Consider the following 24,779-nt stretch of genomic DNA (forward strand, 5'->3'; position numbering starts at 1 on the left):
AAATTTTCATTAAAGTGTATAAAAATCAGTGAAAGGCATTCTGATGCCATCATGGTGAACTTATAACTCCATGTTTCCCTTTTTTGTTCACATCAAATGGAACAATGAAAAGTGGATAATCAAATGTTGTGGGGAGTATGAATTATGTATAATTTAATCACATAATTATTATTATAATATGGAATAAATCCTGAAATATATGAAAATGGTGTGTGATTTTTTACCATCACTATTACAGATAGTAATGTTAGTACAATGTAATAAATTAACATTAGTAGTCACAACATTCATTAAGCAAGCACCCACTGCAATATTTTTGGGCCCACCACTAATGGAATTCCAAATAATGTCTCAAGTCTTTTGAATGAACTTTTCAAAGTACAAAACTATAACACAGCAGAAACAGTGATTCTGTAAATCTGAACTGTAAGTTGTTTTTCCTTATATGAGCTGCTCATATACATGATAACCTTTTCTTTACTTGATGTTGAATATCTGGGTCACACTTGGCTAGGACATCCTGAAAAAAAAAATAGTTTTAGAATCAAAAATCAGAGTTGCCAACATTTAACATTTACATATTTAAGCACAGAACAACCCAATGTTAAATTTTCCATAAAACTACAAATACATTTTGTAGATGATAAATTACACATGAATTGTACCTACCATGTCTAACTGTCTCAGGGATTCCTCACTGCATTGTGGGATACAGTGCATCAGGATTCTGGTAATCTGGCCCATCAGGTCCAAGGTAAGAATTTGGCCCTAATGAAATAATTAAATGAAGATTAGTCCTTATAAACTTAGAACATGATACCATAATTGAAATTAAGTTATATATTAGCCATAGAATCAAAGTTTATGCAGCTCTCCAAATTTCCACAAATTTCAAAATTTCCACAAATTTCAAAATTTTCTTTGACTTTAGAACTTATGAAGGTCTCACCCTGTACGTGGCCTTTGCTCCTCCCCACACCTCCTCCCCTCCAACAGATTGGTACAGTCCGTTGACCTTGAGGTGCATGGAAAGGGCAGTGGGGAGGAACCTGGGATTCTGCAGGATGTCCACAGGACAGGCAACAAGAGTCCTGGGTAGGGAGGATGTGGGAAACAAAAGAATGTAACATAATACAAAAGAAACTAGAAAGGTAACATTTGCAAAGCAAATGCATGATGTTTACCTTCACATATGATATGGTCTGCTCTGTTAATTCTTACTCAAACACATTCATATATACATGTATGGTCAGACAGGAGTCTAAATCCCTCCTATTATAAGATTGCAACATTATGTAACCAAACACCAGTTACCATGGTGACTGAGGTCAACAGAGCAGGTCATTGGCCAGGTCAGCGGTTAGTGTTTAGAGGAGGAAGAGGAAACTGAGCAAAAACAATATGTTTTCCTTCGGTAAACATAATCAAGCAACTCGTTAAAACCTCTAAAGAGTTGTACATTTCAGATAACACTTGCCATCTTTCATCATATGCATGTACTGACAATGAGTACTGAGTAACCTGTACATAAATATGTATCTTAATATGATATGTAAATAAGTTAATGAAGAAAGCTCCTAATAGACCTGTTGGAGAATAAAATGATACCAAAAATGCTATTCTAACTAGTTAATTAACTATTCTAGGACTATATTAGCACAGCTTCACTGCTGATAAAAAAGTCACAAAAGAACTACCTTGTCTTGCACAACATACTTCCTTCCTGTATATACATTTCCATGCATATGTTCTATGCACACACATGTACAAGACAAATCAATGTACCTGAAGAACATAACTGGCACCAGCTGGTACATCCTGTCTGGACACAGTCTGGGCTGGGTTGAAGGATTCTCAGTGTCTGCTATTGGGAACAGTCAAACACATGCAGTTAGTTGAACCATGAAGAAAGTCAAAAAAGAAATTAACTCACCATGAAGCTGATGAAAACTGTGCAAATCAGTCGAAAATTTCTGGTGAGTTAATTTCTTTTTGGAGTTGGAGAACAGTTTAATTTTCTTCATGTATCTTACCAATTCAGATGAACTTTCATGCTAGTAGCTGAACCATTTGGGTAGATTAAAGATTCACTGAAATGTGAAAATTTCCAAAGAATGACAGAGTTCTTACCTGTGAAGACCTCCAGACTACCTGGGTAGGTGTTCAGTAGGGACTGAGCCAGTTTCACCCATGGACTGTTGGCTGGCTTAGGTTCCTGGTAAAGGGTAAAAAAGGAGCTCCATCAACTTATAGGCAGTCCTTTTTCCTGGCTAGTAATCAAAATACATGTACCCCTAGCCTGGTATGTATTAAAACCTATTTTAGCTAGAGGACAAAAGGGACTTAGCACTAAAACAGGTTTGGGTAGCAGGCTTTAATACTGGTACTCCTAGTACGCTATTCACTCAGCTGTCACCTTTTAGAAAAGTCAATGTGTAGAAAATGCAGCTGTGTTGAAAATGAAACAGCTCAATATTTGAAAAAAGTTTCCATTTTCCCATCCAAGCAACTCTGCAGTATTCTTACCACCAACGACCAATCAATAAGAACTGACCAGTCTCAGATTGGCCCAGACAGAGGAAGCTGGGCTATTTTGACTGCCTCATGCATCACGAGACAGTATAAGTCTAAGAACTTGATTGTACTAACCTGGCTGGAGAAGTCCACTGCCGACAAGTGTAACATGATCATCAACAGTAGGCAGGAGGCAACCTGGGGGGCACATGTTTCAGAGTCACCAGTGTGTTATCCTATGGAAACCTTGTAAGGTTGTGTGTGTGCTGTCAGAAGCATATAAAGCTTTTACAATTCTCATTAAGTGTGCCTTAGCCTTAGCTTGTCAATGGTCTGGTCAATACAAATTATTGACTGCAGAATATCACTCCTAAGTGATACCACAGGAGCAGTAGATTTTGATTATTGGACAAAGACTGGTGTTGTGGAATCAAAAATTTGAGTACTGTAATTCCTGATGTTCCTGATTGTTCACTGTACTGATAAGTTCACTGTTTTCACTATTGCTTCTGCACAGTGAACTTATCAATACAGTTAACAAATAATTCCTGGACTTTCTTTTTCCTACAACTGTCGCCACCGTGAACATATAGTTACGTGAACATGTCCATTTTTCTCAGACCGTGAAATTTTGCTGCCGTGAACATAAAGTGAATTACAGTATGTCCAATTATTTGTGTTTGAAATTGCAATTGAGAGTGCTTTAAAATGTACCTTTTCACCCACTGGCTCTCCCAGTGCCTGTATGGCTTTCATCACTCTGGCAGTACTGGATGGGTCCACAGTATGAGACCTGTAGAGGCAAAACATCACCAGTCAACCAATTCCGCTGTTTCTCTGAATAGAACACTCAAGAACTTCAGTAAAGGATATAGTTTGAAAGTTAGGACATGACCACTAAGGATTCCAAAGTACCAATCCTAACCCCACTTACAATTTCTTAAAATTCTAACACCATAAGATTATTAACAGCACAATTGCAAAACTTTTCTTACCTGCATTTTGTATTGAGTCCATGGAAAAGTGCTGCAGCCACAAGCCGTGTGTCACTTCTGACATCCCCCATACCAGGGGAAGCTCCAGCACTGGTTTGGTCATCAAGTACGCTGCAATACAGAAGATATACCTGTATCATGGGGAAAATTTACAATACAATTTTCTTGGCTTGCAAAATTCATGAGGACACTAAAGGTGGCTGTAGGCTTCTGCAACTTAGACACACAGCAATTTATTTGATATATGTAGTTCACCTTCTCCAACTTATCGGTGCAATCTGGTGCAATAGCTTAATTGGTAGAGTGCTCGCTTTGTAACTGGGAGGTCGTGAGTTCAAACCCCGGCCGGGTCATACCAAAGACTTTAAAAATGGTACACACTTCTTTCTCTGCTCAGCACTCAGCACATGAGAAAGAGCACTACCAGCAGACTAGCCCACTGTTTGTCGCCCAAGGGCTACAGAAATGGAGATGGGCACCACCCTACGCTCCTACACTCTGCATAAGAGCATGGGAGACCTTCTTCTTCTTCTCCAACTTAGACACACAGCAATTTACTTGATATATGTAGTTCCTACAGAGTCACTAATAGATAACATCTTTATACACACACATATTCAAAGATTATATAGATGTAAACCTTGTAGTCCACTGGGAGAAAGCATCAATCCTCCTGACAGGTGCAGGAAGTTGCCCCTCCCCGAATCCACAGCACATGTGAGACACAAGTGGCTTCAACTGGGTCCACCAGGCCTGATGGTGGATAAATGACCAGAAAAAGTCAGTATAACTAGAAAGGTAAGATTTGCAAAGCAAAGGCATAATGTTTACCTTCACATATGGTCTGCTCTGTTAATTCTTACTCAAACACATTCATACATGTATATATGGTAACAGCACTCTAAATCCCTCCTGCTATAAAACTGAAACATGATGTAAATCAACACTAGTTTCCATGGTAACAGACAGTCTGGTTCAGGTCATTGACCTTTTTGGTTTGTAGCATAAACAATATGATTAGTTTGAGAACTCATAATCAGTTTGAGATTATCATGTGTTGTAAAACCTCTCAGAGACGGACACACAAACCACAGATTCACAGCAGCTCTACTTTCAGTACCTCGGACTGGGCTGCCCAGTTTGTCTCCATAGCAAAATCACCATTTATTTAGATTTCATCTCCATGTGATATTGTATTTCTCACCAGTAGAGAGGCCTTCAGCAGTGGGCTTGCTGTCAGCAGTTGTTCCAACCATTTTTCTCCATCATTACCAGCTGACTGTGAGGTTACGACTTTCATGGCACCCTAAAACACATAAGAGAAATAGTACAAGCAAATACAACATTGAATACATGGTTACAAATGCTTGCAATCATGTATTAGTACTATTACATAAGAAAAGGTCAGAAATATGTCCACTTACCCTTGTTAAATAGGACGTCACGTCAAATGGAAGACAAGAGGACTGCCCCACATGATTCCTCTGTAGGAAAGTGTAGAAAAGATGGTTAAGGAAAGAAGTCCTCAAAACTGTTCACTGCATACCTGTTGTTTACAGCTATTATTCAATTGTCCATAATTCAAGCAAGTGCATGAAGAAATTGGTTAAAAATTTCCCCACTGTCTGAATAGCAACAAGTGAGCTTATTAGACTTTTTTAAAAAGGTATCTGCAAATATCTAAGAGCGAACCCAACTCACCAACAATGTGTTGATGAAGCCAGCTACTGCAGACAATGCTTTAGAGCTGAGTCTCTCCTGGGGACTGACTCCATATAGGTACTCTGCTGGTAAACTCATGCACAGTCTGGAACAACAATAATAGATCTGCTAAAGAATGCCTAGGTGAAAGATCCAGGTGAAACAAGACTGGAAATGAAAACATACATTGCCATGGCGATGGTGGCTGCTGTTTGGGTTATTGTTTACATGGCACTGTCATGATTTCATGATTTTGAGGAAGCCTTGGTACCCTACCCTCCCCTGAGTGTATAGTCCGAGGCAGACAGGTTTTCCCAAGTGTTTCCAGGAATGTGGGCATGCCAACAAACAAATCTGGGAGACATTCCTGTGGACATTCCATGCCATGGACAAAATTCCTGTACAATTCCTAGAATTCTTGCAAACTGCACACAATACTGTACCATTAGGCTCCTCCCTAAGATGTCGCCAAAAATGTCAGTAATATAACACTGTCTTAGGGTACCCCAGCAGAATTACCAGAGTTGATGTTTAATAACAAACAGACATGTTTAATAGCTACACTCAAAGTCAGACATACCTCATGAAATTACAAGTTTCCTGTTCCTCCAATGTAAGTCTGTTGATGTCACCACTTTCCTGTCCTGCCTGGCCAAACCTGTCACTCAGAATTCCCAGCATCCAGCTGTCATGTGACTTGGTTCTACTTCCTGATTGGCTGGAGTTCTGATCCAATGATACAAGTGGTAGCAACTCCTGATAAAGCAAAAATACATGTACATGTATGTGAAGTGGTCAGGGATTGGATGCAGCCCATATAGTGCTACTTTTCATACTTCTAGCTTACAAAAAGGTTTTGATCTTTCTTTTAACTTAAAGAATAATTGAAAAAAATCTTCTTCAAGTAGAAATTAAGGAATTTAATTTTTGATATTCTGGACCTGATATAAGGCCTACCTGGAGAAAACAAGTGAGTTCAGAGAAGCAGCCAACAGATTGCATTGTCCTTTCACAGTGTTGACACAACTGCCTGGTATGATCATGGTCATCTCTTCTGTCCAATGTGTGCAATCTAGGAGGCAAACACAGTTGCTAAATATGTAAAAGATTACAAGTAAATGTGTAGAGATTTATATCTATTCAAGAAATGTGAGCTTCACACTTTTATCCATGTATTAATTCATAATCTATCATGAAAGTTCATCTGTGTTGGTAGTTACATGATTGTTTAGAGTTAAAACTTTTGGTCCAACACAAAAAAGTTCTCCCACCTTGAGCTTTCAACCAGTCACTCTGGTAATCTGGTATTTTTTTTGTGTTGGACCAAAAGTTTTAACTTTAAACATGATTCATAATCCTGTTGTTTTATTGTTGTTAATTGTTCATTATCATCACATCTGTTGACAATGTTGACCACCACTGCTTTCCACTCTCTTTCTTGTTTCTTGCTTTTTATGTATATCAAGTAGAAGCTTGGAGCAATCTTATTTTAAATTCACATTGAAACATATATACATGGCAAGGCTCCTTTACCTGCTGAAGTTATCCAACAATGAGTGAACCATGTCCTCAGCAGCCTGTGTGTAGGACCCACCACACCCTCCCTCCTGGGCTGGCAGTGGGAGGAAGTAATGGAGCACCCACCGGTGATACTCGTGTCTGTGACATACAAAGAAGCAAAACAAAGCTTTGATGAATAAAAGTAGTGAATTGAAGGGTATGTGTGCCATAGGTAGCGCAACATGGCTGATGCTAGACCATGCAGTGAGGAGTTTGAATCCTGACGTATCTGTTGGTGCTTTGAACACCACATTGAGAATGGCCATAATTCCATCAGTTCCATGTTTAAGGACAGCCACACATGTGTTTTTTTGGCTGCCCACCCGTACATCCAAACTGTCTGACCACAATTGGCTAGTTGAACAGCTTTGACTGTATATTAGTCAAAGTGACTACTAAAAATAGCTTTGAACAAGGAAGAACATCATACCTTGCAATCTGACACAGGACGTCCTGCATGGGGTTCACCTGAAGTTCTAACTTCATCCAATCTTTTAGGGAAAACTGTAAAAATGAATAAGAAATCTTAATTACGATTGGCTGACTGATGTTTAATTTCCTGTACACGAGTAGTGTCCTTGGTGCTGATTGGCTTGCAGTTGACATAGATTGAGTAGCGTCCTTGGTGCTGATTGGCTTGCAGTTGACAAACCTCATACATGAGTAGTGTCCTTGGTGGTGATTGGCTTGCAGTTGACATAGATTGAGTAGTGCCCTTGGTGCTGATTGGCTTGCAGTTGACAACCCTCATACATAAGTAGTGTCCTTGGAGCTGATTGGCTTGCAGTTGACATACATGAGTAGTGCCCTTGGTGCTGATTGGCTATGACAAATGTCTTTACTGCCAGTTTAACTATTGTTCTTTTTTGAAAAGTTGTTCATATGTCCATCAGTGTCAAAACATATTTCTAAATATGAATTCTTACAGAGAATTTGAATCACAGAATTTATCTTACACTACCTTACCTTCCGTGTTTCTGTGCTGAGGATTTGTTTGAAGAACTCAGAGTGATAGATCTGTGCAGCTGCCATCAGTATCTGCCAGTCTTCAGCTGAAACAAAGCCAGACCATACAGGAGAAAATGATGAAAAGACTATGTGTCAATGTCATAATCATCTCAGAAACTAGTTATCTGTACACAAAAGTATGTAGTGAGCAGGAGACAATTACCAAATACAGTTCAGAACAGGGCAACTCAAGGAAAAGACACAGGCAGCCATTCTTGACTTGTCCCAAAGTGCTTTTAACAAAAAAATGTTCAGTACCTCCACAAACTAAACACTTTATAAATGACCTAAAAGGGAACAACAGAGTGGGTATAATACTATTAGAGACGTTCTGTACCTTTCACTTCATCCCTTGATCTTCTAAAGAAATATTGAGTATCCATGGTAACACCACGCCCTGGCTTACTCCCAGGAGAGCTAACATCACTGCCCAGTAGTCTGGGGACCAGGTAGAGGAACTATGAAGGAAACACAGACATATATCAGTTCCAAACCCATCGCAATCAGGGCTCAAAATTCATTTTTGGGAATAGGTGCACTGGTGCATCCAACCTAAAAAATCAGGTGCACAAAAATTTTTGGGGGTGTACCATATGAAACAAAACCTAATTGCAGGTCTTACTGCTCCTCTTCTGAGCTTGAATCTAAAATGAGAGCTAACTTCAAAATCTTAAACATTACTACAACAAAGATTTCATTATTTTTCTGATACTTTAGGGACCAAGAATATTCGGTATACTATTATAAACTTCTAATGTTAAAAATTCCTTCAAAAATATTTGGGTGCACCAGAGCACCTACAGAAAAAAATTGGGTGCACAACTCCAATTTTGGGTGCACTAAGGTGCACATGCACCCAGTATTTCCAGCCCTGACAACATTTCATTCTAAAACAGGAATATACATATGTTAACTGACCGAATTGATTTTTCACTTGGTAGGCTGATGTCTTCAGTTACAAAGGGATGTACTTGGTACATGTATCATAAATGTATGAACAATAGAAAATGCCTAATGTTGCATTTTATTTTTTGTTCTAATACACAATCTTACTGAACATTCTTTGAATTACGTGACACAAAGACTTGTACTTTATGTTTGAGAGCAAATGTTTTCTGTATGATTTTTTTTCATACCTTGTGCACAATAGGAGGAGGAATGAAAGTTCTTTTCTCTACTAGAGTATGTGATGATATGAAGCTGTTGTCCATATGGGCTGCATGCTCCAAATATGCTGTACAAAACCTGATGAAAAAGTATGGATCAAAATTTGGACACATCCAATTATAATGAAAGTTCATCTGTGTTGGTAGTTACATGTTTAGAGTTAAAACTTAAGATTCAACACAAAAAGTTCTCTCACCTGGAGCTTTTGACCAGTCACTCTGGTCTTCCTCAGTAGACTGACCCAGTGAGGCGACGGGGGCCGACATTGTCTACCAGATACGTTTGATCCAGTGTTGACGTCACATTTCAAACAAGCCACGTGACAAGCCTCACTGGGTCAGTCTACTGAGGAAGACCAGAGTGACTGGTCGAAAGCTCTGGGTGAGAGAAATTTTTGTGTTGGATCTAAAGTTTTAACTCTAAGTCTAAGCAAGACTACATGTACAATGGGAATACATGTATTAATCAGCATACAGTATGCAGTGCTAAACTCGCAGCTTCAATATTCCTGTTTACTTACTTGAGACAATACAGCATATCCTCCCCAGTTCTGCAGAAAAGTGTGCTTGTGAGGGCCACAGCATATGGACTGCTACAACCTGGCACCTGGGAAATACAGCATTAGTTGTACATGTATCATTCATTTTCACATCATATACAAAAAAATGCTTGTGTCATCAGAAGCTGCAGAGTAAGCAATTATGTGCCGTAAATTAAAAACAAAGTATCTGAGACAGAATGCTAGTGTCATAGAATGCCTTCAAATTTCTGCCATTTGTACTGACACAAATTAAAATTTGTATGCTGTACAATTAGGGTGAGGAAATGAATTCCAAGACCTAAGTGAAGTCTTACAAAGTCAAAGAAGAAGTTATGAAATACCGGTAACAAAAATAAAGAAATTATTTTTTGGCTTAACCAGTTGCACACTCGCCTAGTTCTGGGGTGCCCATGGTCATGTCATCCATGCACTCTTGTACCTAGCACAGCAGAACGTACTGTGCGTGAGCAAAACCTAAATTTTTCATGGTTTTCGGTCAACGCTGCATCAGAATTTTGCCTGTTGCTGACAATATTTTTTATGACATAGCATTTGGAAACTACAGATAGAGTGTTAACCTTACATGTGCAAAAATGACCTTATAAGAGACGTTCTGCTGAAGTGCTATGCACAATACATTACAGTTTCGCGCAGGTGCAGTACGTTCTGCTGACGTGCTGCCTTACCTGCACTTTTGGGAACAAAGTCTGCTGGGACCCCAGATGGAGGAGGAAGACAGCCAGACCATGGACATGGTGCAGGTCTAGATGTGGTCCCTGTTCAGCAGTGATGGGCACAAGAACTACTTCAGAATCTGCATTTTTGATTAGCAAGGTCATTTGCATATCTGTGATTGAACAAATATGACATTTGCATATCTGTGATTGGACAAATACCACACTGACCTACCTGTTTACTGATGAGGTGCCAGAGGCGCACGTGCAGTGCTGGGAGAAGTGCGGTGTGTCGACTCAGCATGGAGACAAACTGGGCAGCCCAGTCCGTGGTGCTGAAAGTAGAGATGCTGTGAATCTGTGTATCTGTCTCTGAGAGGTTTGACAACACATTATGATCTCAAACTAATTTTGTTTACCAAAGGAAAACATATTGTTTTTGCTACGTTTCCTCTTCTTCTCTAAACCAAAAAGGGTCAATGACCTGAACCAGACTGTCTGTTACCATGGAAACTAGTGTTGGGTTACATCATGTTGCAATTTTATAGCAGGAAGGATTTAGACTCTTGCCTGACCATATATATGAATGTGTTTGAGTAACAATTAACAGAACAGACACAAATGCATAAAGGTAAACATTATGCATTTGCTTTGCAAATGTTACCTTTCTAGTTCAAATTGTGTTAACTAATAAAATTATACGTCATGATATAATTCAATGAACATGATTGAACTTGTCGGAGGAATGGACATATAAAATGCCTGATTTCACCTGCTTGCTGCAATGTCAGGTTTCTCTGAAATGACAGCAGAGGATGCTGCAACTGTCTTGCAGAAGGTGTTCAAAAGGAGATCCACAACCTACACAGGAAAAACAAGTCAAGCTAAACCTCTGTACTTTGTTTGATTTACTTGTAAGTGTGTAACCAAATGAATAAATTTGCTGTAAATAATTAGCATTAAATCTAATGGCTTTAATCTAAGTGTTTAGACAATTTGTTACGACAACATATGACTTATGCAGACAGTTCCACATATTTACAGGGGTAAGGCGCATAAATTTTCGGTCGTTTCCAAAAAAAAAAGTTTTCAACCATACTGTAAGTTGTACAAAACAGTTGCAAAATGAGCAAATATATACCGTAAGTTTTTTAAAAAATTGGAAAATGATACCAATGTCGTAGAATGCCAAAATCAAATGAACAAGACGAAAATGTAAAGAAATGAATTTGAAACCATACTCTGTGTCTTTTGTTCAACCTTCAAAACCACGTAGATTTCATAATGAAAGCAATTTTTCTTGGCCAAACTTTTTTTTAATTGCATGCTCGCATCAGTTTTGGGGTTCCAAGTGGATGTTGTCCATATAATCAAATCAACATGGCCTAACTCACACACCTGTAGTAGGGAACTGTCTAGCTGTGGATGAGAGATGTCCAACTCCACTACTTCAGGGTGTAAACTCTGACCTGGAACTGTTTCTAACACCAAGGTCAGTTTCTCAGAGATGACAGACAGGAGAGGAGTGACCTCTGCTGGAATAGACAGAGAAATATATTTCTGATTATTACTCCAGATCTTAAAGTCATCTAGTGGTAATTAATTTCTTCAAGATTATTACTAAACTAGAAAATATGCTACAGTACTTTTAGATGTTTTTTTTTAAGGGAATTTTGTAAGTTACTTTGATGTAGTGATCTGGATGTCCACCATATATGGAAAGCTCCCTCTAGTGTCCCATAGGCTCAAGCAGAGATGTGTCCGATTCGCAGGTCACTGTCTTAGGGCGAGTGGAGAAATCATCTCGTCACTTATTATCAGGAGGCCTAGTGGGAAAAGCTATTCCAGAAAACTGACCTACAAAGAACCATCTCCAGAGACACGGGATTTGATATAGAAGATCTTAAGTCAACCATGGCTGACAGATCCTGTGGAGTGCAGTTGTGCAGCAGCTAACCCCGCCAGACAGGGACGACGGATGAGTGAGTGATAGTTTTGTGCAAGTTTGATTGTAAATATTACACACTCATGGAAATGTTACAAAATGACTATATGATTGTGTTGAAGTATGTTGTAACTTTTGCAATAAGACAGTAGCTAACCGTTGGTGGCTGTTGTAGATGAGGCAGTCTGTATGTAGGCGACCACAGCTGCAGGAAACTGAGCTGGTCCTGAGGCTCAAACAGTTCCTCCTGCTCATCTCCTTCAAAAACTCCTGAAGAGACAGAAAGTCTCACGAGATCATGTTGTTAAAGAAGTAATTGGTCATTAATTATCCTGATGAAGGTGACAGTGGTCGCTGAAAATTTGATCTCTGTACAATTGTGTGTTGGAATAAAGTTCAACATTTTACTATGATTACTAGTTTATTTACTACCAACACAGATGAACTTTCATGAAAAACTTGATCGCTGTTCCCATTTCTTATAAGTCATATGAAAGGCCAAGTCAGATATAGACAGTCAAACCTGCCCAAGAAGGCCACCCAGGGGTAATATTGGACAGATGGTCTTCTTGGGCAGGTGGCCTTCTTGGGTAGGCTGCTGGGTTTAATTGGATTAACTCATTGGGCACCTGTCGGGTGAACTGCATCCAATTGTTTTTAGTAGGTTTGTCACACTTTCCTGCAATGTGGGGCGTAAACTTTTTTTTAATCTTGAAAATCAACAGTTTGCATCAGGCAAATATAAATCCTTATCAATAATGTATAGAATGTTAGCTATCCAACTGTTTTATGGCTTCACCACACCATTTGTGTGAAAGGGGGATAGGTCGATTTTTGGTACGGCGGATGAGGTGAAGCCATGCTGCATTTGCTCCTGAGCAAATGTCGGCCTTTCTATTTTTAACACATTTCCAGTGATCTTTCTGACCTTCCAGAAGCTGTGCTGCCTCCCTCCTGCACCCCTCAGTGTAGGCTGTGTACATGTTAACTGGGATCTTCTCTGCCCTGTTAAATTTTTAAAAAATCAGGATGTAAAATCTATAGTGTATTCATAGTCAAACATCTAGCTTACTGGTAAACATCAACTAGCTCTTTATGCAAGCAAATGCATGTAACTGAAATGAGAAATAAGACATATAACTTGCATTTTAAGGGCATCAATGAACTGCATCCTTGTGTCTGGTGCATCTGGAAGCTGCAAAAACATGAAAAACATCTAAAAAGTCATTTTTTCAAGAAACATTATAAATCTTTTTTAAATTTTATTAAATTTTATAGGAAATAGATATCCCTTTATGAAACACGCAACCATGTCCAACAAAACTGCACAAATATAATAAAGTTAGACTCGACATGACTTGGATGAACATACCGTTCTTGGAGCCAAAAGTGCTGGCAGGAATCTTCCTACGTAGTAAGGTCTCCTGAAAATGCTGTAATGATGCAGAAAGTAAGGAAAATGTATTAAAACCACAATGTAAGGTCAATGACCAGCACATTCAGGCAGAACGTACTGCACCTGCGCAAAACCTGTAGTGCATTTGGCAGAACCTCTCATATAATGTCTTATTTGGGCATATAACACTCCATCAGATAGTTTCCAAATGTGGTATTGGGTTACATTATGTAGCAAGAGTTGGAGAGGTTGGTCATAGCCATGTGACTTAACAAAGTATGTTGGCAGGAAAAGGGACATTCAGACACATGGAACAGACATATTGTACCAAACTACAAGTCAACCTGTTTCAATTCAGGCATCCGACTTAGTCGCTCCAAGTATACATGTATAAGACAAGGAAGGTAGAGTAGGAAAGGTTGCTCACCTGGCTTCTATGACATTAGCAGGAACCTTGCCAGTCTTCTCAAACTGAGCCATGGCCCTCTCCACATCATTTGCAGCCTGCAGGCTTCTCTGTGGACAGATATAGATAATATATGATCACATGTATGATAAGCAAATGCACCAAATTCAAATATACACCAAATTATACATTCAAAGAAAAATGATACTTTAAATCTTTCATGAGACAGTAGAAGTGTTAAATTCTCACATCAGTTTTTCCCTGTCTGTCAGAACATGTAGACCCATCCTCATAGATACTCGACTCCTCAATAGACTCCTACAAAGAGACAAAAACAAGATTTAGCCAGGTATCATCAAGGAGGTTCCCTTGGAACCATTGCAAAGCATTTTAGATGACAGAGAATAACACATTACCCCCAGATCAGCGAGTCTTGTCTTGGCCAGTAAGATGTAGTCTGACAGCTGTTCTCGATATCGAGCAAGTACATGTGGAGGGTGGAGAACATGCACCTAATGAGGATAAAACATCATTTTAGGACAGAAATAAAACACTTTGCAGAAGGGAAAAACATCTAACTTGCTTAATGTTTACCTTTGCATAATCTGCTCTGTTAATACTACTCAAACATTACACATTCATATATATACATATTGTGATAGGAGTCTAATAAATCCCTCCTGCTATAAAATTGCAACATGATGTAAACCAATACTAGTTACCATGGTGATAGACTACCGGTATCTGGCCCAGGTCATTGACCTTTTGTGTTTGGAGAAGAGGAAACTGAGCAAAAACAATGTGTTTTTACTTCGGTAAACATAATGAAATGCAAGCCTTTTAGTAAAGACTTCCATATAATAGCTTCATTGTGTCATTGCTTTGAAGGTTTGACAGACTATGTGCAGTGTAATATACTAATAACTGCTTAGTGTACAGAATAAATATGACTGAACAATTCTAGCAAACATATTTAAAAATGTCAATTATCATATAGCCAGAAGGCATCGACCAATCAGAAAGCTCCATTTGCCATTGATTATCAGGCCATAACCTCAAAAGTGGTCGGCTATTAGAATAACCAACCACTTTTTGGACCGTACCATTATACAGGGGACAGGACACTAACAGTAGTGTTGAGTCTTGTAGTATTTATCTATCAAAAAACGTATTGTAGTTTATTTTGAATAACTTATTTCAAATTAAAACTCAATTAAAAAGATATAGTTAAATGGTTTTAAACAGAAAAAAGCTAACATAATTTTGACACATAAAAATGGTACAGCTGATGTTAGACAATGGAGAACAATGACGGCCTGCCTTGCTATGTACATTTTGTACAGCCTTTAATATGTAATCACCTTAAGACACTGTGGAGTCTCGTGAGGAACCATGTCAGACAGAAGTCTCATCAGGCAGCTGAAGGTTCGGACACTGGCAACGTGAGGTGAACTGCTTCCTCCAAAGTTGTGCTGAAAAATATTTTCTTACATTTAGAAAGGCAGGGCTCGAAATTCATTTTTGGGAATAGGTGCACCGGTGCACCCAACCTAAAAATTAGGTGCACAAAAATATTTTTGGGTGCACCATATATGAGACAAGTTCTAATAAGAGATCTTACTGCTCCTCTTCTGAGCTTAAATCTGAAACGGGAGCTAACTTAAAAATCTTAAACATGTACTAGAACAAAGGTTTTATTATTTTTCTGGTACTTACATGCCAAGGATACCCTGTCTATCATACATTTGATATGTACACAAATAGCTACAAAAATATATTGGTGCACTGGTGCACCCACAGAAAAAAATGGGTGCACAGTTCCAAATTTGGGTGCGCTAAGGTGCACATGCACCCAGTATTTCGAGTCCTGGAAAGGGCAAATCTAATTCCCCTAAAGTTAGGTATCTACAGTTATAAACATTATTACAGAAAATTAGATACCATGATATATATAGGAAAACTTAATGTGAAACTTAAGGATACATGTACTTAAATTTCCATGGACTAATCTGTATATGTGTAACCAGGTCAAACTACTTGTAGATAAATGACTGATACAGGTCTCACAGGCTCAATGAAAAACAGAAAGAGGTAAAACAAGCTCAATGTAAAACAAATGTTGCAATGAATTAAGCTCATGATACCTGAAACCACTGACTGTAGGGTGGGAAGACATGAGGCCCCTCCTGGCCAGCCTGCCTGGCCAATAGGAAGGCAACTAGCAGGTGAGGACAGTTGTTGCTTTCCAGTGATTGGCCAAACAACTTGTCAATCAAACCTGTTGGAAAGAACAGTTCATCATGTTTTTTGTGGTTCAATCATAATTTCAGGTGTTGGAACAAAAGTTATGCAAATTTACATATACAGTAGGTACATTGAGTTTTTATTTCACAATATCATTAACCTGGGTGCAGATACATTATTGTATTAAACTAAATAGTTACTCTATGATTTGAGAATTTCATTTTTTTCTAAATAGGTATTACCTTTTAAACAAGCTGGTCCATTGTTGCAACATGTCAGAAACACTGAGACAAAAGACAGCACTGCTTGCCAGTTCACCTACATACATTTAATGAAGACAAACATTTGTAAGTTAAAATATCCTTGGACAAGATTTCGCAAATCTTTAATGATAATACTATATACATGTAGTATGAAAAGCAGTCACTCAAGATACCAAAAAAGACATGAGAAAGAAGGAACTTGCCTGCTCCTTGTCCATCACATATTCCAGCTGTTGTTTAACATCTTCTGGTGTGAGAAGCACCAACATCTGGCAATAAAAAACATGTTTCTGCTTAAGTCTTAATTTCATCAGTATAACTGCCTTTTGGCATAACACACCAGCTTCACGGCCATGCTGCAGTAGCTATCTATAACATATTGATCTACTTGTCATGCCTATGCCCTATAACATCCGTGTACATAATATCACCAGGGTCCATAATATCGCCACCTTGAGAAAAAGTGTGCTTAAAGATATTTTTACTGCAGCATACCCTAGGTATGTACATTTGATGTGTGAAGGAGTGCATACCAAAAGTATGTTGCAGTAAAAATATCTTAAAGCACACTACTAGTATTTCTCAAGGTGGCGATATTATGGACCCTGGTGATATTATGGACACAGATGTTATATCTTACTTAAACTTTAGAATTATCTAAATCCACCTGTGGTATACTTAGCAATCAAACAAACTTTTTCAGGTCATAATGAGAATGCTGAACAAGAATGCAGCAAAGTACACTGTTAATATGGTTGCTATATATAAAAATTATTATTTCGCAGTTTGTTAAAGATAAAAATGTTTTTCCAGTTACAAGTGCAGGTAAACAGAATGTGGAAAAGTCTCAATCTGACGTTACCTGAGTGTACAGGTCTTTAATGTGAACTGGAAGGCTAGAATATGTCCACTGTGACTGGGCAGATACCACCTCCCAGACTGGAAAAAAAGGGCAAAGATTATTCTGTCACATACGATCCTGATAGATAATGTGTTTTCGATTATAAGGCCACAGCAACTAAATTTTATGGATGACATCCCCCGCAGACTCCAAATCTGAAAAAAACAAGGTTCTTACATTTTAAAATTATGACTCAATCATTGTACAAATGGTTTTGATTCAGTGGGAACATCACATATACACAGCCAGCACCACATATCACTGCATCAAAGTAAGAAACAAAACATTAAATCAGAGCCTTTTCTTGTCTCCTCTCTTCATAGCTATCTGCCATCCACCTTCCGGCAATGGCAACAGACATCTTTGCCCATTTTTGGCATGGTGATCATGACCACTGTCAGAAGGCAACAAAATTTGTTGTTTTTTTTCCAAAATCAGGCAAAAATAAATGCGCGTGCTGATGTCATCCATAAAAATTACTTGCTGTGGCCTAACAAACAAAAATTAGAATCATACTAGAAAGGCCAATATTTGCTTTGGAGCAAATACAGCGATGGGTTCACCACATTTTACGACGTCATGGCAGGGAAAGAATGAGAAACACAAGGGAAAACAATGATTTACATTGATATAACTATAATATGAAGTAACATACAACTAAAACAACAGTTGGATAGCTATTTCCTACTTTATTGGTTAGGATTTTTAATTGCATAATGCAAACTGTTGATTTTCAAAATAAATAAAAAAACGTTCATGCCCCGCATTCCAATGCTGGAGCAGAAAAGCTTGAAATACCTACCAAAACACTTGAATAAAGACATACTGTCAGTATGGAAATCTCTGTGCAGGTGTTAATCAAGTTAAATCCCAACAGCCAATCAGCAAGAAGTATAGAGGAAAGCTGCATGCCTATTGGTTGATGCCCTGCATTCCATTGTGATGACTCATGCCCAGACGTGGTAAACACGGTACACTAACACAGTAATACATTTGCTATAATACAGCCAAAAAACTCAAATAAAACCATTCTAAAAGCCTGTATCACAATAATTTAAAAAACGCCTAGGGGTATTTGCCCACTGTACCTCCATACCAAATTTCAGGACCTTGGGCCCTAAAATGAAGAAGCTGAATCCATTTAAAAAATGGCAGGAGGAGAAGGAGGAGGAGAAGAAGAAGAAACATCAGAAAAAGCAATATGGTTTCACCACACCACTTTGTGGTGTGGTGAACCCATAAAAATCATAAAACTGAAAAGTTTGGTACATGAGACACCTACTGCTGGAGGTAGGGTTGTGGGCAAAGGCAGCATTCAGTTGGCGGATGCAGAACTGCTGCAAGGCATCCTGGGAGACATTACCATGGTGATAAAGGACTTCTCCTAACTTCAGTCTGAAAAAAAAAATTCAAAAAGATGGCTGACAACTTTACCAGTGCCAATCATACATGAATGATTCAAGCAAAATAGGAAAGGGTAGTTTTTTTCACTACAGGTGTAACTTCTACTAGGAAAAAGATGGGTTAAGAAATCACCTGGTGTCTTCATCACCCACAAGACCTTCCTCCCTGGTGATCAGACCTAAAAGAAAAGATCAAAAGGGAAAATTCTCAAAATTAGAACATACATGTGTGCTTTCTTTAGAATGTACGCAGAATTGATCACACATGACAATGAAGGCAGGGACGTGTAAATAAGGTTATTTATGTCAAGTTTTTAAAAAATGAAGACATATAATGACTCTACTTACCCATAACAATCTTGTCCAAGAGCACAATAGATGCCTAAAAAGTAGAATAACATGTAAAAATATTTGCCAGTTGTTCCTGGGAAAAACATGTTAAAATAACCATATTAGAATCTGTCCATCACAAATATTTCTATCATCATTTTAGAGATTGCAATACTGTCACGAGTGTTGTACTTAACCTATTTTTTTCCCTTTTCTTAAATAGTTAACATTTAGTGTGTAATCCAGATCACTGGTGATATGCTGAACACATATCATTCAGATTGACTGTCTTCAATACCTCACCTTTCTTAACCCCTTGGCACTGGCTTCCTCTGCCTTTCCCCTTTTCTCTGTGTAAGCATAGCTTATCAGGTTTCCCAATATTCCTGTAGTTATGTAGGAAAAAACATTCCTGCCTTAATTCAATGTGAATAGCCTAGTAGGACAAAATCTAAAAACAGGATTTAAAGACATAGTGACAAATTATTAGTTTAATAATACTCATGCCTCAATAGCTCTGTCACTTGACAAGTATCTGCTACCTAATACTAATGAGGTTTAAAACCTCCTTGCTAATAAAAAGCATACCAGCAATATATCACAACATCAAGTGTACACTTTTCTAGGGACCACTACTGACCAGTGATGATATCTCTCCTGACCAGTCTGTCTTCTTTACTTCCACAGAAGTAGGCCTGGACTACAGACTGGACAAAGGTAGACATGGCCTTGGGCTTTCCAACATTGCTGTGCAGGAGACAAGAATACAAAACTGGGGATGGAAAATACCACAGACTATCTATTCAGCATGATTTACTAAATACAACTTGCATAGGGTAGTTTGATACTAGAAATAACTGTTGGAGGAGAGGATCGTAAACACAAAACACAAACTGCAAGAATGAACTTTAGATGTGGGTGTCACTAGAAGATAGAAGAAAAATGTCCAGACTATGCATGATTAGCCTGTGTATACAAGCTCTCGGCTGGAGGTTAATGACCCCCACCCCAACCTAGGGCGGCGGCCGCCAGGAGCGCGATTTAGTCAGGCTAATGCATGATGTACAAAATGACTAATAAACAGGTGGAAATAGCCACGCCTTCAAGTACAAGAGTAATCAACCAAGGATTGAGGTGTTCAATAATTCATTCTTTCCTAGAACTATCGCAGAGTGGAACTCGCTGTCACCAAGTACAGTAGGGGCATTGTCATTAGACAGCTTTAAACAATGTCTATATATAGAGTTAGATGTTCAAGCTAGGTTTAGGTGTAACAAGTCAATTGGTGTGATGTAGCCAGCTGCCGCCACACCGTGCGCCTTTGAAGCTGGTGTGTTACACAGAAGGGCGGTTATACTGGCTATACAGATACAGATGAAGACCATACCAGGCTAGATAACTGCTGAGGGGAATCCCTGCTGTATGGTGAAGGCACCACACAAGCTCCAAGGGGAGGGCAACCTGTGAATCGGAAAGGGATCATATACAGTTTTCAATGGTAGATCCAAGCATAAGACACAAGATCAAGTTCTGAATCATCTGATCTTTTATACTGGGATTTTACTAACTTTAAATGGGTGTCAAGCCATATATATATACTTACAAATCAAATTCAAATCAAACTTTATTGCACAACAATTGTCCCAGGTACAATGTATGGCAAGTTCTTCAGAGATGCAACATATCAAACTAATTTCTACTCATATCTATCTAATTTACTCAAATATCTATCTAATGCTTAGGTGGGTAACAAACTTCACCCTTCAGACTGCTAAGGTTGCAATTTTACACCAAATTTGTTATGGAATTAGATAATGGGAGGCTGTGAGAAGGTTAAAGACAGTAAGCACAAAATTTTCATAAAACTAAAAGTGAGAACACACCTCTGTTGTAAGACACTTGATGAAGTGACTGCGGCTGAAGGACTGATCCTTCTGTAAGGCCTGTACTGCAGTAAGTAGAGACTGGACCTGCTTCTGTATAACACAGACACAGCACACAATGGTCTTTAACATCATTAAACATGACTGTGTACCTACAATGCTTAACAAACAAGACTTTTGAAAAAAGTTTATCTCGGCCGCTGGCCATGTAGTTTTGTGTTCTTTGAGGATGTCCACATAGATTTGTGTAACTGCTAGAGACCGAGGAATATAGTGCACTTCCATAACCTTCGTCTTGACTTATTCAGATGTCTCAAGGTAATATTAAAACGTAATTTTTTAAACTTGGTTTATTGGTGCAATTGCAGCAGTTATTACCAAATCTTTATAACATTTAATGCATACTACTCTCATGTCCCTAATAAACATACCCCCCGGAATAAACATACCCCCCGGACAAATCTTCAAAGTCTAATATACATACCCTCCGGAATAAACGTACCCCCCGGAAAATGACCAAATTGACAGGTGAACGGTACTAAAATGTGCTCTTTATTTCAATACCAATGTATGGGCAAATCTTTCACTGTTACTTTTGATTAGGAATATAAATATACTGTACTAGTACTCAACAAACAGTGTCGACATTACAGCCATATTACACCACTAGCCATAGGGGTGGGTACCTGTTCGGCTCTTCCAGGTCCAGAGGATCAGGTCCAGGTCCGGACCTGTACCTGTACCTGATACTGAATACCGGAGTTTCAGTACCGAATTTTTTTTTGCTAAATGATCATTGCTAAATACAATATAACGTTAAGTATATGTAACCACTACAATAATTTTCATTTTATTTTATTTTTTATTTTTATTTATTTTTTATTTATTTTCATTTTATTTTTTATTCTGTTTTATTTTATTTCATTTAATTTTATTCTATTTTATCCGTTCTATGCATTATCAAACTTCTCCTCTACTGCTAGAGCTACTAAAACTTCAGACCGAATATATTAAACATTTTAATTCGCCCCCTCTAGCGGTTTGGGCCAAATTGCAGCTTTCCAAAAAAATCCAAGATGGCGGCGGCAGATCGGCACAGCTCGGCTCGGCGATATTTGCCGATTTCATTGTATTTTCCTTGGTCTTTTACGCGATTCAAGCAAAGAAACAAGTTGACCACAAGAACAAAAGAGTAATACAGCACTGGGAATCTAATGGTCCGTTTTGTTGGGCGGTAATTTCTCATTTCAAGTGAATATTTACGTGCGTCACAGTGATTTATTCACCAATCAAAAGCGACATCTTGCGACTTAAGCAAATATGGAAGGTTAATGTACATAATTTATGTCATTGATTTATTGGTCCAATTACCGCAGCTATTAGCGAAATTCTAGAACCTTAAATGCATACTATGATATTAAACAATGGTTTTGTGGTAAACAGCATTTCCTCTTTTTTAGCAACTTCGTTGTATAAGAATAACGACACTATCATCCGGTAGCTCGACCCCACAAAGTAAAGTATACACGCAGAGTAATTGGTTTCATTGGTTTTTTTTTTCACGGTCGAAATCAAGATTTCAACATCCATCCATCCAAAGAACATATTTTGGAGCACAATACCTCGGCCGCTCAGGCGGCCGAGATAAAAATGGGAAAGCTACACCTCGAGCATGTTAAAGATCCAACCATGCTTATCGCAAAGAGTTTTTTTATTCCAACTGACAGTAATCACAAGACGTGGTGGGGACACACTCAAGTTTTTTCAACTTATATCAATGCCGCCACCAACACAAGAGACAATGCAAGACTCATTTTCACCTGAGGGAAGTGAGGAAAGTCATGAAGTGCATTTCCCAAGGACACAAGATCGGTGGCATGTCAGGACTCTAACCCGAGACCTCTTGGTTCCGAGTCGAGCACTCTGCTGCTACACCACGCGACCCATGAAGAGAGTTACTAGAGGGTCCTTTCTGATGTGAGCAGTTCAAACATCATACCGTCATATCATTACGCAGCTTGTACATACATACATGGTGTCCTATGCCTTAATACCAGTTATGCAAAACATACAACCAAACAAAAAAGTGTACCCTTTGCTCCTGGGTAAGTAGAACAGTTGCACTAGTTCCTGAAACCCTCAGTGTTGCCTTGAGTCCTTCTACACAACTCCGTGTAGAAACCTGACCTGTTCCACTCCCATTCTGGCTGACAGAATGCTTCAGGTAGTTCACACAGCTCAACACTGAAAGAGAATATTTAAAACAGGAACATTAATACTAGTACCTGGTTCAGTTATTTATGCCATACCATGGTGGAAAATATATTGAAAAAATTTCTTTACAATAACTGTTTGAATGATGTCATGAAATAGCCATATGCCGGTCATATGGTAATGTCATTTCTTTTGGCCTCTTTGCTGGACAGGAGCAAGCTCCATTTCTACCAAAGCATGAAATTTCTTTAACACCATCCACTTCACATACATTTGTATTTACAAAATTTTGGACTGCCCTCCCCTGACGTCTTGGAATGGTAACATTACAGCCCTTAGTCTCACCTGTTGGGTGAAAGTGAAAAAGGTAAAACTTTCTTTTCACCTGTTGGGTTGAGACTGAATGACTCACTAGAGGCAGGTCCAGAATTAGGTATCTCCACATCTTCACTGCCAGTCTTGCCTTGCACAATGGTACTCGTAGCCTAGAATATAAAAATAAAGAATTGTCATTATGTTTTATCACTGGTGCATCAATATCAAGAAGAAAAACAGTTAACGTTTAACAGTTAGTGTCATTTTTCTTTGGATTTTACTGGATAATGCATTATGGAAACTAAATGATAGATAACAATTAGTTAAGGGCAAATCATTGGATGAATAACGAACTGATTGATTATAAATCTGGTTAGTTAATATGTTAACTGATTAGTTAATTGGTTGGTTGGTTAATACAACATTTGGTTAATTGATTTTTGGTTACTGACCTCCCTCAGCAGCTGGTTAAGGTCCTGATGATGATCGATGAGTTGAAAGACAGCCTGGTTGAGTAAAGCTCGGCTATTTCCAGTCAGGTGATCTGTACTGGGGGTTCTTGTAGCTTTGAAAAAAAAAAAGGCATTTATTTAGCGGGGCCCACATGCCCTTTTCCGTAGAGCGTAATCCGCCGTTTTAATTCTACGTAGAGCATATTTTGCGTAGAGCGTATTCACCGTTTTAATTCTACATAATGCATTGTAGCCATTTGGAATTTATCCTAAAGTGTAATTGAGAGGTTTCCGAATTCAGCGTAGAGCGTTGTTGGGACCCCCCCATGCAGGCCCCCATTTAGCCCATCAGAGACAGCAGACTTCACCCCCTCATGCATGTCTTAAATATTGACACACAAAGGGATATTTCACCCTCTAAGGATGTAGTAAAAATCAAAACCTGGAAAATTATGAACATTCAAAACTAAAAAGCTTTTAGTTCGAGCAAAACATTATTTTCCCATCTCGTACTCCATGGTCCAACTCATCACACAAGCTAAATTTTCTTCCGAGTTCCTCCTCGAATCAGCCATCATTTCAAATAGCCCTCGAGTCCCCATGTACCTAACAGATCCTCAAGACGTCTCTTCCTTCGTTTTGTCTGGATCTCAGCCTCTGAAGATCTCTTCATCTTCGAAAATCACAGCACAGATTTCATTTCCTTTCAACTTTGCCGCGAGAACTTTCACCTCCAGATTTTCTCGCCACAACAAACTCTCGCGAGAGCTTGTAGACGATTCTACTTTCTCCAAAAGGGAGTGGCTTGCTAACTTGTTGTGAACAGAGAATCACAAAAATGATAATACATTCATACTAAAAACACAA

The 24,779-nt window shown here is 38.7% G+C and overlaps 1 pseudogene; it reads right to left on the minus strand.

Annotated features, from left to right (window-relative positions):
* Positions 1-310: 310 nt before the first annotated feature.
* Positions 311-23,753, minus strand: LOC109473432 (annotated as a pseudogene).
* Between the last annotated feature and the right edge of the window lie 1,026 nt (positions 23,754-24,779).

The sequence above is a fragment of the Branchiostoma belcheri genome, unplaced genomic scaffold, assembly GCF_001625305.1.
Source record: "Branchiostoma belcheri isolate BF01 breed outbred unplaced genomic scaffold, Haploidv18h27 scaffold3, whole genome shotgun sequence".
Classification (NCBI taxonomy): domain Eukaryota; kingdom Metazoa; phylum Chordata; class Leptocardii; order Amphioxiformes; family Branchiostomatidae; genus Branchiostoma; species Branchiostoma belcheri.